This window comes from Rhineura floridana, chromosome 2 (assembly GCF_030035675.1).
Source record: "Rhineura floridana isolate rRhiFlo1 chromosome 2, rRhiFlo1.hap2, whole genome shotgun sequence".
In the NCBI taxonomy this organism is placed as follows: domain Eukaryota; kingdom Metazoa; phylum Chordata; class Lepidosauria; order Squamata; family Rhineuridae; genus Rhineura; species Rhineura floridana.
This window is the reverse complement of record NC_084481.1, coordinates 27,773,397-27,789,604: the sequence shown is the minus strand read 5'-3', so window position 1 is coordinate 27,789,604 and position 16,208 is coordinate 27,773,397.

Sequence of the window (16,208 nt, the reverse complement as noted above, 5' to 3'; positions counted from 1 at the left end):
GCAGCTCAGGAGAGAAAAAGAAGACAAAAACTGTGACCCGCAGGTCAGGATTTTTTCAAAAAAATGAAAAGTATCCAAAGCGTCTCAAACTCACGTCATATGATGCCCGAGATCCGAAAGGGCAGAAAAAAATTGTGGAACCTGTTTCCCTGCTCTAGTTTCTGAAAAAGCTGCAGAAACCTGAGTGCAGCTCAGGAGAGAAAAAGAAGACAAAAGCTGTGACCCGCGGGTCAGAATTTTTTCAAAAAAATGAAAAGTATGCAAATTATCTCAAACACGCGTCATATGATGCTCGAGATCCGAAAGGGCAGAAAAAAATTGCGGATCCTGTTTCCCTGCTCTAGTTTCTGAACAAGCTGCAGAAACCTGAGTGCAGCTCAGGAGAGAAAAAGAAGGGAGAAACTGTCTGAAGAAGCTGCAGAAACCTGAGTGCAGCTCAGGAGAGAAAAAGAAGGCAAAAACTGTGACAGGTCAGGATTTTTTCAAAAAACTGAAAAGTATCCAAAGCGTCTCAAACTCGCGTCATATGATGCCCGAGATCCGAAAGGGCAGAAAAAGTTTGCGGAACCTGTTTCCCTGCTCTAGATTCTGAACAAGCTGCAGAAACCTGAGTGCAGCTCAGGAGAGAAAAAGAAGACAAAAACTGTGACCCGCGGGTCAGGATTTTTTCAAAAAAATGAAAAGTATCCAAAGCGTCTCAAACTCGCGTCATATGATGCCCGAGAACTGAAAGGGCAGAAAAAGTTTGCGGAACCTGTTTCCCTGCTCTAGATTCTGAACAAGCTGCAGAAACCTGAGTGCAGCTCAGGAGAGAAAAAGAAGGCAAAAACTGCCTGAAGAAGCTGCAGAAACCTGAGTGCAGCTCAGAAGAGAAAAAGAAGGCAAAAACTCTGACCCGCGGATCAGGATTCTTTCAAAAAAATGAAAAGTATCCAAACCATCTCAAACTCCCATCATATGATGCCCGAGATCCGAAAGGGCAGAAAAAGTTTGCGGAACCTGTTTCCCTGCTCTAGGTTCCGAACAAGCTGCAGAAACCTGAGTGCAGCTCAGGAGAGAAAAAGATGGCAAAAACTCTGACCCGCGGGTCAGGATTTTTTCAAAAAAATGAAAAGTATCCAAAGTGTCTCAAACTCGCGTCACATGATGCCCGAGATCCGAAAGGGCAGAAAAAGTTTGCGGAACCTGTTTTCCTGCTCTAGATTCTGAACAAGCTGCAGAAACCTGAGTGCAGCTCAGGAGAGAAAAAGAAGGCAAAAACTGTGACGGGTCAGAATTTTTTCAAAAAAATGAAAAGTATTCAAAGTGTCTCAAATTCGCGTCATATGATGCCCAAGATCCAAAAGGGCAGAAACAGTTTGCGGAACCTGTTTCCCTGCTCTAGATTTTGAACAAGCTGCAGAAACCTGAGTGCAGCTCAGGAGAGAAAAAGAAGGCAAAAACTGTGACCCCCGGGGTCAGGATTTTTTCAAAAAACTGAAGTATCCAAAGCGTCTCAAACTCGCGTCATATGATGCCCGAGATCCGAAAGGTCAGAAAACGTTTGCGGAACCTTTTTCCCTGCTCTAGTTTCTGAACAAGCTGCAGAAACCTGAGTTCAGCTCAGGAGAGAAAAAGAAGGCAAAAACTTTGACCCGCGGGTCAGGATTTTTTCAAAAAAATGAAAAGTATCCAAAGTGTCTCAAACTCGCGTCATATGATGCCCGATATCCAAAAGGGGAGAAAAAGTTTGCGGTACCTGTTTCCCTGCTCTAGATTCTGAACAAGCTGCAGAAACCTGAGTGCAGCTCAGGAGAGAAAAAGAAGGCAAAACTGCCTGAAGAAGCTGCAGAAACCTGAGTGCAGCTCAGAAGAGAAAAAGAAGGCAAAAACTCTGACCCGCGGGTCATGATTCTTTCAAAAAAATGAAAAGTATCCAAAGCATCTCAAACTCCCATCATATGATGCCCGAGATCCGAAAGGGCAGAAAAAGTTTGTGGAACCTGTTTCCCAGCTCTAGATTCCGAACAAGCTGTAGAAACCTGAGTGCAGCTCAGGAGAGAAAAAGATGGCAAAAGCTCTGACCCGCGGGTCAGGATTTTTTCAAAAAAATGAAAAGTATCCAAAGCGTCTCAAACTCGCGTCATATAATCTCGGAGATCCGAAAGGGCAGAAAAAGTTTGCAGAACCTGTTTCCCTGCTCTAGCTTCTGAACAAGCTGCAGAAACCTGAGTGCAGCTCAGGAGAGAAAAAGAAGGCAAAAACTGTGACGGGTCAGAATTTTTTCAAAAAAATGAAAAGTATCCAAAGCGTCTCAAATTCGCGTCATATGATGCCCAAGATCCGAAAGGGCAGAAACAGTTTGCGGAACCTGTTTCCCTGCTCTAGATTTTGAACAAGCTGCAGAAACCTGAGTGCAGCTCAGGAGAGAAAAAGAAGGCTAAAACTGTGACCCCCGGGGTCAGGATTTTTTCAAAAAACTGAAAAGTATCCAAAGCGTCTCAAACTCGCGTCATATGATGCCCGAGATCCGAAAGGGCAGAAAAAGTTTGCGGAACCTGTTTCCCTGCTCTAGATTCTGAACAAGCTGCAGAAACCTGAGTGCAGCTCAGGAGAGAAAAAGAAGACAAAAACTGTGACCCGCGGGTCAGGATTTTTTCAAAAAAATGAAAAGTATCCAAAGCGTCTCAAACTCGCGTCATATGATGCCCGAGATCTGAAAGGGCAGAAAAAGTTTGCGGAACCTGTTTCCCTGCTCTAGATTCTGAACAAGCTGCAGAAACCTGAGTGCAGCTCAGGAGAGAAAAAGAAGACAAAAGCTGTGACCCGCGGGTCAGGATTTTTTCAGAAATATGAAAAGTATCCAAAGCATCTCAAACTCGCGACATATAATGCCCAAGATCCGAAAGGGCAGAAAAAGTTTACGGAACCTGTTTCCCTGCTCTAGATTCTGAACAAGCTGCAGAAACCTGAGTGCAGCTCAGGAGAGAAAAAGAAGACAAAAACTGTGACCCGCAGGTCAGGATTTTTTCAAAAAACTGAAAAGTATCCAAAGCATCTCAAACTCGCGTCATATGATGCCCGAGATCCAAAAGGGCAAAAAAGTTTGCGGAACCTGTTTCCCTGCTCTAGATTCTGAACAAGCTGCAGAAACCTGAGTGCAGCTCAGGAGAGAAAAAGAAGGCAAAAACTTTGACCCGCGGGTCAGGATTTTTTCAAAAAAATGAAAAGTATCCAAAGCGTCTCAAACTCACGTCATATCATGCCCGAGATCCAAAAGGGCAGAAAAAGTTTGCAGAACCTGTTTCCCTGCTCTAGATTCTGAACAAGCTGCAGAAACCTGAGTGCAGCTCAGGAGAGAAAAAGAAGACAAAAACTGTGACCCGCAGGTCAGGATTTTTTCAAAAAAATGAAAAGTATCCAAAGCGTCTCAAACTCACGTCATATGATGCCCGAGATCCGAAAGGGCAGAAAAAAATTGTGGAACCTGTTTCCCTGCTCTAGTTTCTGAACAAGCTGCAGAAACCTGAGTGCAGCTCAGGAGAGAAAAAGAAGACAAAAGCTGTGACCCGCGGGTCAGAATTTTTTCAAAAAAATGAAAAGTATCCAAATTATCTCAAACACGCGTCATATGATGCTCGAGATCCGAAAGGGCAGAAAAAAATTGCAGATCCTGTTTCCCTGCTCTAGTTTCTGAACAAGCTGCAGAAACCTGAGTGCAGCTCAGGAGAGAAAAAGAAGGGAGAAACTGTCTGAAGAAGCTGCAGAAACCTGAGTGCAGCTCAGGAGAGAAAAAGAAGGCAAAAACTGTGACAGGTCAGGATTTTTTCAAAAAACTGAAAAGTATCCAAAGCGTCTCAAACTCGCGTCATATGATGCCCGAGATCCGAAAGGGCAGAAAAAGTTTGCGGAACCTGTTTCCCTGCTCTAGATTCTGAACAAGCTGCAGAAACCTGAGTGCAGCTCAGGAGAGAAAAAGAAGACAAAAACTGCCTGAAGAAGCTGCAGAAACCTGAGTGCAGCTCAGAAGAGAAAAAGAAGGCAAAAACTCTGACCAGCGGATCAGGATTCTTTCAAAAAAATGAAAAGTATCCAAAGCATCTCAAACTCCCATCATATGATGCCCGAGATCCGAAAGGGCAGAAAAAGTTTGCGGAACCTGTTTCCCTGCTCTAGATTCCGAACAAGCTGCAGAAACCTGAGTGCAGCTCAGGAGAGAAAAAGATGGCAAAAACTCTGACCCGCGGGTCAGGATTTTTTCAAAAAAATGAAAAGTATCCAAAGTGTCTCAAACTCGCGTCACATGATGCCCGAGATCCGAAAGGGCAGAAAAAGTTTGCGGAACCTGTTTCCCTGCTCTAGATTCTGAACAAGCTGCAGAAACCTGAGTGCAGCTCAGGAGAGAAAAAGAAGGCAAAAACTCTGACCCGCGGGTCAGGATTTTTTCAAAAAAATGAAAAGTATCCAAAGCGTCTCAAACTCGCGTCATATAATGCCCGAGATCCGAAAGGGCAGAAAAAGTTTGCGGAACATGTTTCCCTGCTCTAGATTCTGAACAAGCTGCAGAAACCTGAGTGCAGCTCAGGAGAGAAAAAGAAGGCAAAAACTGTGACGGGTCAGAATTTTTTCAAAAAAATGAAAAGTATTCAAAGCGTCTCAAATTCGCGTCATATGATATCCAAGATCCAAAAGGGCAGAAACAGTTTGCGGAACCTGTTTCCCTGCTCTAGATTTTGAACAAGCTGCAGAAACCTGAGTGCAGCTCAGGAGAGAAAAAGAAGGCAAAAACTGTGACCCCCGGGGTCAGGATTTTTTCAAAAAACTGAAAAGTATCCAAAGCGTCTCAAACTCGCGTCATATGATGCCCGAGATCCGAAAGGTCAGAAAACGTTTGCGGAACCTGTTTCCCTGCTCTAGATTCTGAACAAGCTGCAGAAACCTGAGTGCAGCTCAGGAGAGAAAAAGAAGACAAAAACTGTGACCCGCGGGTCAGGATTTTTTCAAAAAAATGAAAAGTATCCAAAGCGTCTCAAACTCGCGTCATATGATGCCCGAGATCTGAAAGGGCAGAAAAAGTTTGCGGAACCTGTTTCCCTGCTCTAGATTCTGAACAAGCTGCAGAAACCTGAGTGCAGCTCAGGAGAGAAAAAGAAGGCAAAAACTTTGACCCGCGGAGTCAGGATTTTTTCAAAAAACTGAAAAGTATCCAAAGCGTCTCAAACTCGCGTCATATGATGCCCGAGATCCAAAAGGGCAGAAAAAGTTTGCGGAACCTGTTTCCCTGCTCTAGTTTCTGAACAAGCTGCAGAAACCTGAGTGCACCTCAGGAGAGAAAAAGAAGGCAAAGACTGTCTGAAGAAGCTGCAGAAACCTGAGTGCAGCTCAGGAGAGAAAAAGAAGGCAAAAACTGTGACAGGTCAGGATTTTTTCAAAAAAATGAAGAGTATCCAAAGCGTCTCAACTCGCGTCATATGATGCCCGAGATCCAAAAGGGCAGAAAATGTTTGCGGAACCTGTTTCCCTGCTCTAGATTCTGAACAAGCTGCAGAAACCTGAGTGCAGCTCAGAAGAGAAAAAGATGGCAAAAACTCTGACCCGCGGGTCAGGATTTTTTCAAAAAAATGAAAAGTATCCAAAGTGTCTCAAACTCGCGTCACATGATGCCCGAGATCCAAAAGGGCAGAAAAAGTTTGCGGAACCTGTTTCCCTGCTCTAGATTCTGAACAAGCTGCAGCAACCTGAGTGCAGCTCAGGAGAGAAAAAGAAGGCAAAAACTGTGACGGGTCAGAATTTTTTCCAAAAAATGAAAAGTATCCAAAGCGTCTCAAATTCGCGTCATATGATGCCCAAGATCCAAAAGGGCAGAAACAGTTTGCGGAACCTGTTTCCCTGCTCTAGATTTTGAACAAGCTGCAGAAACCTGAGTGCAGTTCAGGAGAGAAAAAGAAGGCAAAAACTGTGACCCCCGGGGTCAGGATTTTTTCAAAAAACTGAAAAGTATCCAAAGCGTCTCAACTCGCGTCATATGATGCCCGAGATCCAAAAGGGCAGAAAATGTTTGCAGAACCTGTTTCCCTGCTCTAGATTCTGAACAAGCTGCAGAAACCTGAGTGCAGCTCAGGAGAGAAAAAGAAGGCAAAAACTCTGACCCGCGGGTCATGATTCTTTCAAAAAATGAAAAGTATCCAAAGCATCTCAAACTCCCATCATATGATGCCCGAGATCCGAAAGGGCAGAAAAAGTTTGTGGAACCTGTTTCCCAGCTCTAGATTCCGAACAAGCTGCAGAAACCTGAGTGCAGCTCAGGAGAGAAAAAGATGGCAAAAGCTCTGACCCGCGGGTCAGGATTTTTTCAAAAAAATGAAAAGTATCCAAAGCGTCTCAAACTCGCGTCATATAATCTCGGAGATCCGAAAGGGCAGAAAAAGTTTGCAGAACCTGTTTCCCTGCTCTAGCTTCTGAACAAGCTGCAGAAACCTGAGTGCAGCTCAGGAGAGAAAAAGAAGGCAAAAACTGTGACGGGTCAGAATTTTTTCAAAAAAATGAAAAGTATCCAAAGCGTCTCAAATTCGCGTCATATGATGCCCAAGATCCGAAAGGGCAGAAACAGTTTGCGGAACCTGTTTCCCTGCTCTAGATTTTGAACAAGCTGCAGAAACCTGAGTGCAGCTCAGGAGAGAAAAAGAAGGCTAAAAGTGTGACCCCCGGGGTCAGGATTTTTTCAAAAAACTGAAAAGTATCCAAAGCGTCTCAAACTCGCGTCATATGATGCCCGAGATCCGAAAGGGCAGAAAAAGTTTGCGGAACCTGTTTCCCTGCTCTAGATTCTGAACAAGCTGCAGAAACCTGAGTGCAGCTCAGGAGAGAAAAAGAAGACAAAAACTGTGACCCGCGGGTCAGGATTTTTTCAAAAAAATGAAAAGTATCCAAAGCGTCTCAAACTCGCGTCATATGATGCCCGAGATCTGAAAGGGCAGAAAAAGTTTGCGGAACCTGTTTCCCTGCTCTAGATTCTGAACAAGCTGCAGAAACCTGAGTGCAGCTCAGGAGAGAAAAAGAAGACAAAAGCTGTGACCCGCGGGTCAGGATTTTTTCAGAAATATGAAAAGTATCCAAAGCATCTCAAACTCGCGACATATAATGCCCAAGATCCGAAAGGGCAGAAAAAGTTTACGGAACCTGTTTCCCTGCTCTAGATTCTGAACAAGCTGCAGAAACCTGAGTGCAGCTCAGGAGAGAAAAAGAAGACAAAAACTGTGACCCGCAGGTCAGGATTTTTTCAAAAAACTGAAAAGTATCCAAAGCATCTCAAACTCGCGTCATATGATGCCCGAGATCCAAAAGGGCAAAAAAGTTTGCGGAACCTGTTTCCCTGCTCTAGATTCTGAACAAGCTGCAGAAACCTGAGTGCAGCTCAGGAGAGAAAAAGAAGGCAAAAACTTTGACCCGCGGGTCAGGATTTTTTCAAAAAAATGAAAAGTATCCAAAGCGTCTCAAACTCACGTCATATCATGCCCGAGATCCAAAAGGGCAGAAAAAGTTTGCAGAACCTGTTTCCCTGCTCTAGATTCTGAACAAGCTGCAGAAACCTGAGTGCAGCTCAGGAGAGAAAAAGAAGACAAAAACTGTGACCCGCAGGTCAGGATTTTTTCAAAAAAATGAAAAGTATCCAAAGCGTCTCAAACTCACGTCATATGATGCCCGAGATCCGAAAGGGCAGAAAAAAATTGTGGAACCTGTTTCCCTGCTCTAGTTTCTGAACAAGCTGCAGAAACCTGAGTGCAGCTCAGGAGAGAAAAAGAAGACAAAAGCTGTGACCCGCGGGTCAGAATTTTTTCAAAAAAATGAAAAGTATCCAAATTATCTCAAACACGCGTCATATGATGCTCGAGATCCGAAAGGGCAGAAAAAAATTGCAGATCCTGTTTCCCTGCTCTAGTTTCTGAACAAGCTGCAGAAACCTGAGTGCAGCTCAGGAGAGAAAAAGAAGGGAGAAACTGTCTGAAGAAGCTGCAGAAACCTGAGTGCAGCTCAGGAGAGAAAAAGAAGGCAAAAACTGTGACAGGTCAGGATTTTTTCAAAAAACTGAAAAGTATCCAAAGCGTCTCAAACTCGCGTCATATGATGCCCGAGATCCGAAAGGGCAGAAAAAGTTTGCGGAACCTGTTTCCCTGCTCTAGATTCTGAACAAGCTGCAGAAACCTGAGTGCAGCTCAGGAGAGAAAAAGAAGACAAAAACTGCCTGAAGAAGCTGCAGAAACCTGAGTGCAGCTCAGAAGAGAAAAAGAAGGCAAAAACTCTGACCAGCGGATCAGGATTCTTTCAAAAAAATGAAAAGTATCCAAAGCATCTCAAACTCCCATCATATGATGCCCGAGATCCGAAAGGGCAGAAAAAGTTTGCGGAACCTGTTTCCCTGCTCTAGATTCCGAACAAGCTGCAGAAACCTGAGTGCAGCTCAGGAGAGAAAAAGATGGCAAAAACTCTGACCCGCGGGTCAGGATTTTTTCAAAAAAATGAAAAGTATCCAAAGTGTCTCAAACTCGCGTCACATGATGCCCGAGATCCGAAAGGGCAGAAAAAGTTTGCGGAACCTGTTTCCCTGCTCTAGATTCTGAACAAGCTGCAGAAACCTGAGTGCAGCTCAGGAGAGAAAAAGAAGGCAAAAACTCTGACCCGCGGGTCAGGATTTTTTCAAAAAAATGAAAAGTATCCAAAGCGTCTCAAACTCGCGTCATATAATGCCCGAGATCCGAAAGGGCAGAAAAAGTTTGCGGAACATGTTTCCCTGCTCTAGATTCTGAACAAGCTGCAGAAACCTGAGTGCAGCTCAGGAGAGAAAAAGAAGGCAAAAACTGTGACGGGTCAGAATTTTTTCAAAAAAATGAAAAGTATTCAAAGCGTCTCAAATTCGCGTCATATGATATCCAAGATCCAAAAGGGCAGAAACAGTTTGCGGAACCTGTTTCCCTGCTCTAGATTTTGAACAAGCTGCAGAAACCTGAGTGCAGCTCAGGAGAGAAAAAGAAGGCAAAAACTGTGACCCCCGGGGTCAGGATTTTTTCAAAAAACTGAAAAGTATCCAAAGCGTCTCAAACTCGCGTCATATGATGCCCGAGATCCGAAAGGTCAGAAAACGTTTGCGGAACCTGTTTCCCTGCTCTAGATTCTGAACAAGCTGCAGAAACCTGAGTGCAGCTCAGGAGAGAAAAAGAAGACAAAAACTGTGACCCGCGGGTCAGGATTTTTTCAAAAAAATGAAAAGTATCCAAAGCGTCTCAAACTCGCGTCATATGATGCCCGAGATCTGAAAGGGCAGAAAAAGTTTGCGGAACCTGTTTCCCTGCTCTAGATTCTGAACAAGCTGCAGAAACCTGAGTGCAGCTCAGGAGAGAAAAAGAAGGCAAAAACTTTGACCCGCGGAGTCAGGATTTTTTCAAAAAACTGAAAAGTATCCAAAGCGTCTCAAACTCGCGTCATATGATGCCCGAGATCCAAAAGGGCAGAAAAAGTTTGCGGAACCTGTTTCCCTGCTCTAGTTTCTGAACAAGCTGCAGAAACCTGAGTGCACCTCAGGAGAGAAAAAGAAGGCAAAGACTGTCTGAAGAAGCTGCAGAAACCTGAGTGCAGCTCAGGAGAGAAAAAGAAGGCAAAAACTGTGACAGGTCAGGATTTTTTCAAAAAAATGAAGAGTATCCAAAGCGTCTCAACTCGCGTCATATGATGCCCGAGATCCAAAAGGGCAGAAAATGTTTGCGGAACCTGTTTCCCTGCTCTAGATTCTGAACAAGCTGCAGAAACCTGAGTGCAGCTCAGAAGAGAAAAAGATGGCAAAAACTCTGACCCGCGGGTCAGGATTTTTTCAAAAAAATGAAAAGTATCCAAAGTGTCTCAAACTCGCGTCACATGATGCCCGAGATCCAAAAGGGCAGAAAAAGTTTGCGGAACCTGTTTCCCTGCTCTAGATTCTGAACAAGCTGCAGCAACCTGAGTGCAGCTCAGGAGAGAAAAAGAAGGCAAAAACTGTGACGGGTCAGAATTTTTTCCAAAAAATGAAAAGTATCCAAAGCGTCTCAAATTCGCGTCATATGATGCCCAAGATCCAAAAGGGCAGAAACAGTTTGCGGAACCTGTTTCCCTGCTCTAGATTTTGAACAAGCTGCAGAAACCTGAGTGCAGTTCAGGAGAGAAAAAGAAGGCAAAAACTGTGACCCCCGGGGTCAGGATTTTTTCAAAAAACTGAAAAGTATCCAAAGCGTCTCAACTCGCGTCATATGATGCCCGAGATCCAAAAGGGCAGAAAATGTTTGCAGAACCTGTTTCCCTGCTCTAGATTCTGAACAAGCTGCAGAAACCTGAGTGCAGCTCAGGAGAGAAAAAGAAGGCAAAAACTTTGACCCGCGGGTCAGGATTTTTTCAAAAAAATGAAAAGTATCCAAAGCGTCTCAAACTCGCGTCATATGATGCCCGAGATCCAAAAGGGGAGAAAAAGTTTGCGGAACCTGTTTCCCTGCTCTAGATTCTGAACAAGCTGCAGAAACCTGAGTGCAGCTCAGGAGAGAAAAAGAAGGCAAAAACTGCCTGAAGAAGCTGCAGAAACCTGAGTGCAGCTCAGAAGAGAAAAAGAAGGCAAAAACTCTGACCCGCAGGTCATGATTCTTTCAAAAAAATGAAAAGTATCCAAAGCATCTCAAACTCCCATCATATGATGCCCGAGATCCGAAAGGGCTGAAAAAGTTTGTGGAACCTGTTTCCCTGCTCTAGATTCCGAACAAGCTGCAGAAACCTGAGTGCAGCTCAGGAGAGAAAAAGAAGGCAAAAACTTTGACCCGCGGGTCAGGATTTTTTCAAAAAAATGAAAAGTATCCAAAGCGTCTCAAACTCGCGTCATATGATGCCAGAGATCCAAAAGGGCAGAAAAAGTTTGCAGAACCTGTTTCCCTGCTCTAGATTCTGAACAAGCTGCAGAAACCTGAGTGCAGCTCAGGAGAGAAAAAGAAGACAAAAACTGTGACCCGCAGGTCAGGATTTTTTCAAAAAAATGAAAAGTATCCAAAGCGTCTCAAACTCGCGTCATATGATGCCCGAGATCCGAAAGGGCAGAAAAAAATTGTGGAACCTGTTTCCCTGCTCTAGTTTCTGAACAAGCTGCAGAAACCTGAGTGCAGCTCAGGAGAGAAAAAGAAGACAAAAACTGTGACCCGCAGGTCAGGATTTTTTCAAAAAAATGAAAAGTATCCAAAGCATCTCAAACTCACGTCATATGATGCCCAAGATCCAAAAGGGCAGAAAAAGTTTGCGGAACCTGTTTCCCTGCTCTAGATTCTGAACAAGCTGCAGAAACCTGAGTGCAGCTCAGGAGAGAAAAAGAAGGGAGAAACTGTCTGAAGAAGCTGCAGAAACCTGAGTGCAGCTCAGGAGAGAAAAAGAAGACAAAAACTGTGACCCGCGGGTCAGGATTTTTTCAAAAAAATGAAAAGTATCCAAAGCGTCTCAAACTCGCGTCATATGATGCCCGAGATCTGAAAGGGCAGAAAAAGTTTGCGGAACCTGTTTCCCTGCTCTAGATTCTGAACAAGCTGCAGAAACCTGAGTGCAGCTCAGGAGAGAAAAAGAAGGCAAAAAGAGTGACCCGCGGGTCAGGATTTTTTCAAAACAATGAAAAGTATCCAAAGCGTCTCAAACTCGCGTCATATGATGCCCGATATCCAAAAGGGCAGAAAAAATTTGCGGAACCTGTTTCCCTGCTCTAGTTTCTGAACAAGCTGCAGAAACCTGAGTGCAGCTCAGGAGAGAAAAAGAAGGCAAAATCTGTCTGAAGAAGCTGCAGAAACCTGAGTGCAGCTCAGGAGAGAAAAAGAAGGCAAAAACTGTGACAGGTCAGGATTTTTTCAAAAAAATGAAGAGTATCCAAAGCGTCTCAACTCGCGTCATATGATGCCCGAGATCCAAAAGGGCAGAAAATGTTTGCAGAACCTGTTTCCCTGCTCTAGATTCTGAACAAGCTGCAGAAACCTGAGTGCAGCTCAGGAGAGAAAAAGAAGGCAAAAACTTTGACCCGCGGGTCAGGATTTTTTCAAAAAAATGAAAAGTATCCAAAGCGTCTCAAACTCGCGTCATATGATGCCCGAGATCCGAAAGGGCAGAAAAAGTTTGCGGAACCTGTTTCCCTGCTCTAGATTCTGAACAAGCTGCAGAAACCTGAGTGCAGCTCAGGAGAGAAAAAGAAGGCAAAAACTCTGACCCGCGGGTCAGGATTTTTTCAAAAAAATGAAAAGTATCCAAAGCGTCTCAAACTCGCGTCATATAATGCCCGAGATCCGAAAGGGCAGAAAAAGTTTGCGGAACCTGTTTCCCTGCTCTAGATTCTGAACTAGCTGCAGAAACCTGAGTGCAGCTCAGGAGAGAAAAAGAAGGCAAAAACTGTGACGGGTCAGGATTTTTTCAAAAAAATGAAAAGTATCCAAAGCGTCTCAAACTCGCGTCATATGATGCCCGAGATCCAAAAGGGCAGAAAAAGTTTGCGGAACCTGTTTCCCTGCTCTAGTTTCTGAACAAGCTGCAGAAACCTGAGTGCAGCTCTGGAGAGAAAAAGAAGGCAAAAACTGTCTGAAGAAGCTGCAGAAACCTGAGTGCAGCTCAGGAGAGAAAAAGAAGGCAAAAACTGTGACAGGTCAGGATTTTTTCAAAAAAATGAAGAGTATCCAAAGCATCTCAACTCGCGTCATATGATGCCCGAGATCCAAAAGGGCAGAAAATGTTTGCAGAACCTGTTTCCCTGCTCTAGATTCTGAACAAGCTTCAGAAACCTGAGTGCAGCTCAGGAGAGAAAAAGAAGGCAAAAACTTTGACCCGCGGGTCAGGATTCTTTCAAAAAAATGAAAAGTATTCAAAGTGTCTCAAACTCGCGTCATATGATGCCCGAGATCCAAAAGGGGAGAAAAAGTTTGCGGTACCTGTTTCCCTGCTCTAGATTCTGAACAAGCTGCAGAAACCTGAGTGCAGCTCAGGAGAGAAAAAGAAGGCAAAAACTGCCTGAAGAAGCTGCAGAAACCTGAGTGCAGCTCAGAAGAGAAAAAGAAGGCAAAATCTCTGACCCGCGGATCATGATTCTTTCAAAAAAATGAAAAGTATCCAAAGCATCTCAAACTCCCATCATATGATGCCCGAGATCCGAAAGGGCAGAAAAAGTTTGTGGAACCTGTTTCCCTGCTCTAGATTCCGAACAAGCTGCAGAAACCTGAGTGCAGCTCAGGAGAGAAAAAGATGGCAAAAACTCTGACCCGCGGGTCAGGATTTTTTCAAAAAAATGAAAAGTATCCAAAGTGTCTCAAACTCGCGTCACATGATGCCCGAGATTCAAAAGGGCAGAAAAAGTTTGCGGAACCTGTTTCCCTGCTCTAGATTCTGAACAAGCTGCAGAAACCTGAGTGCAGCTCAGGAGAGAAAAAGAAGGCAAAAACTCTGACCCGCGGGTCAGGATTTTTTCAAAAAAATGAAAAGTATCCAAAGCGTCTCAAACTCGCGTCATATGATGCCCGAGATCTGAAAGGGCAGAAAAAGTTTGCAGAACCTGTTTCCCTGCTCTAGATTCTGAACAAGCTGCAGAAACCTGAGTGCAGCTCAGGAGAGAAAAAGAAGGCAAAAACTGTGACGGGTCAGAATTTTTTCAAAAAAATGAAAAGTATCCAAAGCGTCTCAAACTCGCGTCATATGATGCCCGAGATCCGAAAGGGCAAAAACAGTTTGCGGAACCTGTTTCCCTGCTCTAGATTCTGAACAAGCTGCAGAAACCTGAGTGCAGCTCAGGAGAGAAAAAGAAGACAAAAACTGTGACCCGCGGGTCAGGATTTTTTCAAAAAAATGAAAAGTATCCAAAGCGTCTCAAACTCGCGTCATATGATGCACGAGATCTGAAAGGGCAGAAAAAGTTTGCAGAACCTGTTTCCCTGCTCTAGATTCTGAACAAGCTGCAGAAACCTGAGTGCAGCTCAGGAGAGAAAAAGAAGGCAAAAACTTTGACCCGCGGGTCAGGATTTTTTCAAAAAAATGAAAAGTATCCAAAGCGTCTCAAACTCGCGTCATATGATGCCCGAGATCCAAAATGGCAGAAAAAGTTTGCAGAACCTGTTTCCCTGCTCTAGATTCTGAACAAGCTGCAGAAACCTGAGTGCAGCTCAGGAGAGAAAAAGAAGACAAAAACTGTGACCCACAGGTCAGGATTTTTTCAAAAAAATGAAAAGTATCCAAAGCGTCTCAAACTCACGTCATATGATGCCCGAGATCCGAAAGGGCAGAAAAAAATTGTGGAACCTGTTTCCCTGCTCTAGTTTCTGAACAAGCTGCAGAAACCTGAGTGCAGCTCAGGAGAGAAAAAGAAGACAAAAACTGTGACCCGCAGGTCAGGATTTTTTCAAAAAAATGAAAAGTATCCAAAGTGTCTCAAACTCGCGTCACATGATGCCCGAGATCCGAAAGGGCAGAAAAAGTTTGCGGAACCTGTTTCCCTGCTCTAGATTCTGAACAAGCTGCAGAAACCTGAGTGCAGCTCAGGAGAGAAAAAGAAGGCAAAAACTCTGACCCGCGGGTCAGGATTTTTTCAAAAAAATGAAAAGTATCCAAAGCGTCTCAAACTCGCGTCATATAATGCCCGAGATCCGAAAGGGCAGAAAAAGTTTGCGGAACCTGTTTCCCTGCTCTAGATTCTGAACTAGCTGCAGAAACCTGAGTGCAGCTCAGGAGAGAAAAAGAAGGCAAAAACTGTGACGGGTCAGGATTTTTTCAAAAAAATGAAAAGTATCCAAAGCGTCTCAAACTCGCGTCATATGATGCCCGAGATCCAAAAGGGCAGAAAAAGTTTGCGGAACCTGTTTCCCTGCTCTAGTTTCTGAACAAGCTGCAGAAACCTGAGTGCAGCTCTGGAGAGAAAAAGAAGGCAAAAACTGTCTGAAGAAGCTGCAGAAACCTGAGTGCAGCTCAGGAGAGAAAAAGAAGGCAAAAACTGTGACAGGTCAGGATTTTTTCAAAAAAATGAAGAGTATCCAAAGCGTCTCAACTCGCGTCATATGATGCCCGAGATCCAAAAGGGCAGAAAATGTTTGCAGAACCTGTTTCCCTGCTCTAGATTCTGAACAAGCTTCAGAAACCTGAGTGCAGCTCAGGAGAGAAAAAGAAGGCAAAAACTTTGACCCGCGGGTCAGGATTCTTTCAAAAAAATGAAAAGTATTCAAAGTGTCTCAAACTCGCGTCATATGATGCCCGAGATCCAAAAGGGGAGAAAAAGTTTGCGGTACCTGTTTCCCTGCTCTAGATTCTGAACAAGCTGCAGAAACCTGAGTGCAGCTCAGGAGAGAAAAAGAAGGCAAAAACTGCCTGAAGAAGCTGCAGAAACCTGAGTGCAGCTCAGAAGAGAAAAAGAAGGCAAAATCTCTGACCCGCGGATCATGATTCTTTCAAAAAAATGAAAAGTATCCAAAGCATCTCAAACTCCCATCATATGATGCCCGAGATCCGAAAGGGCAGAAAAAGTTTGTGGAACCTGTTTCCCTGCTCTAGATTCCGAACAAGCTGCAGAAACCTGAGTGCAGCTCAGGAGAGAAAAAGATGGCAAAAACTCTGACCCGCGGGTCAGGATTTTTTCAAAAAAATGAAAAGTATCCAAAGTGTCTCAAACTCGCGTCACATGATGCCCGAGATTCAAAAGGGCAGAAAAAGTTTGCGGAACCTGTTTCCCTGCTCTAGATTCTGAACAAGCTGCAGAAACCTGAGTGCAGCTCAGGAGAGAAAAAGAAGGCAAAAACTCTGACCCGCGGGTCAGGATTTTTTCAAAAAAATGAAAAGTATCCAAAGCGTCTCAAACTCGCGTCATATGATGCCCGAGATCTGAAAGGGCAGAAAAAGTTTGCAGAACCTGTTTCCCTGCTCTAGATTCTGAACAAGCTGCAGAAACCTGAGTGCAGCTCAGGAGAGAAAAAGAAGGCAAAAACTGTGACGGGTCAGAATTTTTTCAAAAAAATGAAAAGTATCCAAAGCGTCTCAAACTCGCGTCATATGATGCCCGAGATCCGAAAGGGCAAAAACAGTTTGCGGAACCTGTTTCCCTGCTCTAGATTCTGAACAAGCTGCAGAAACCTGAGTGCAGCTCAGGAGAGAAAAAGAAGACAAAAACTGTGACCCGCGGGTCAGGATTTTTTCAAAAAAATGAAAAGTATCCAAAGCGTCTCAAACTC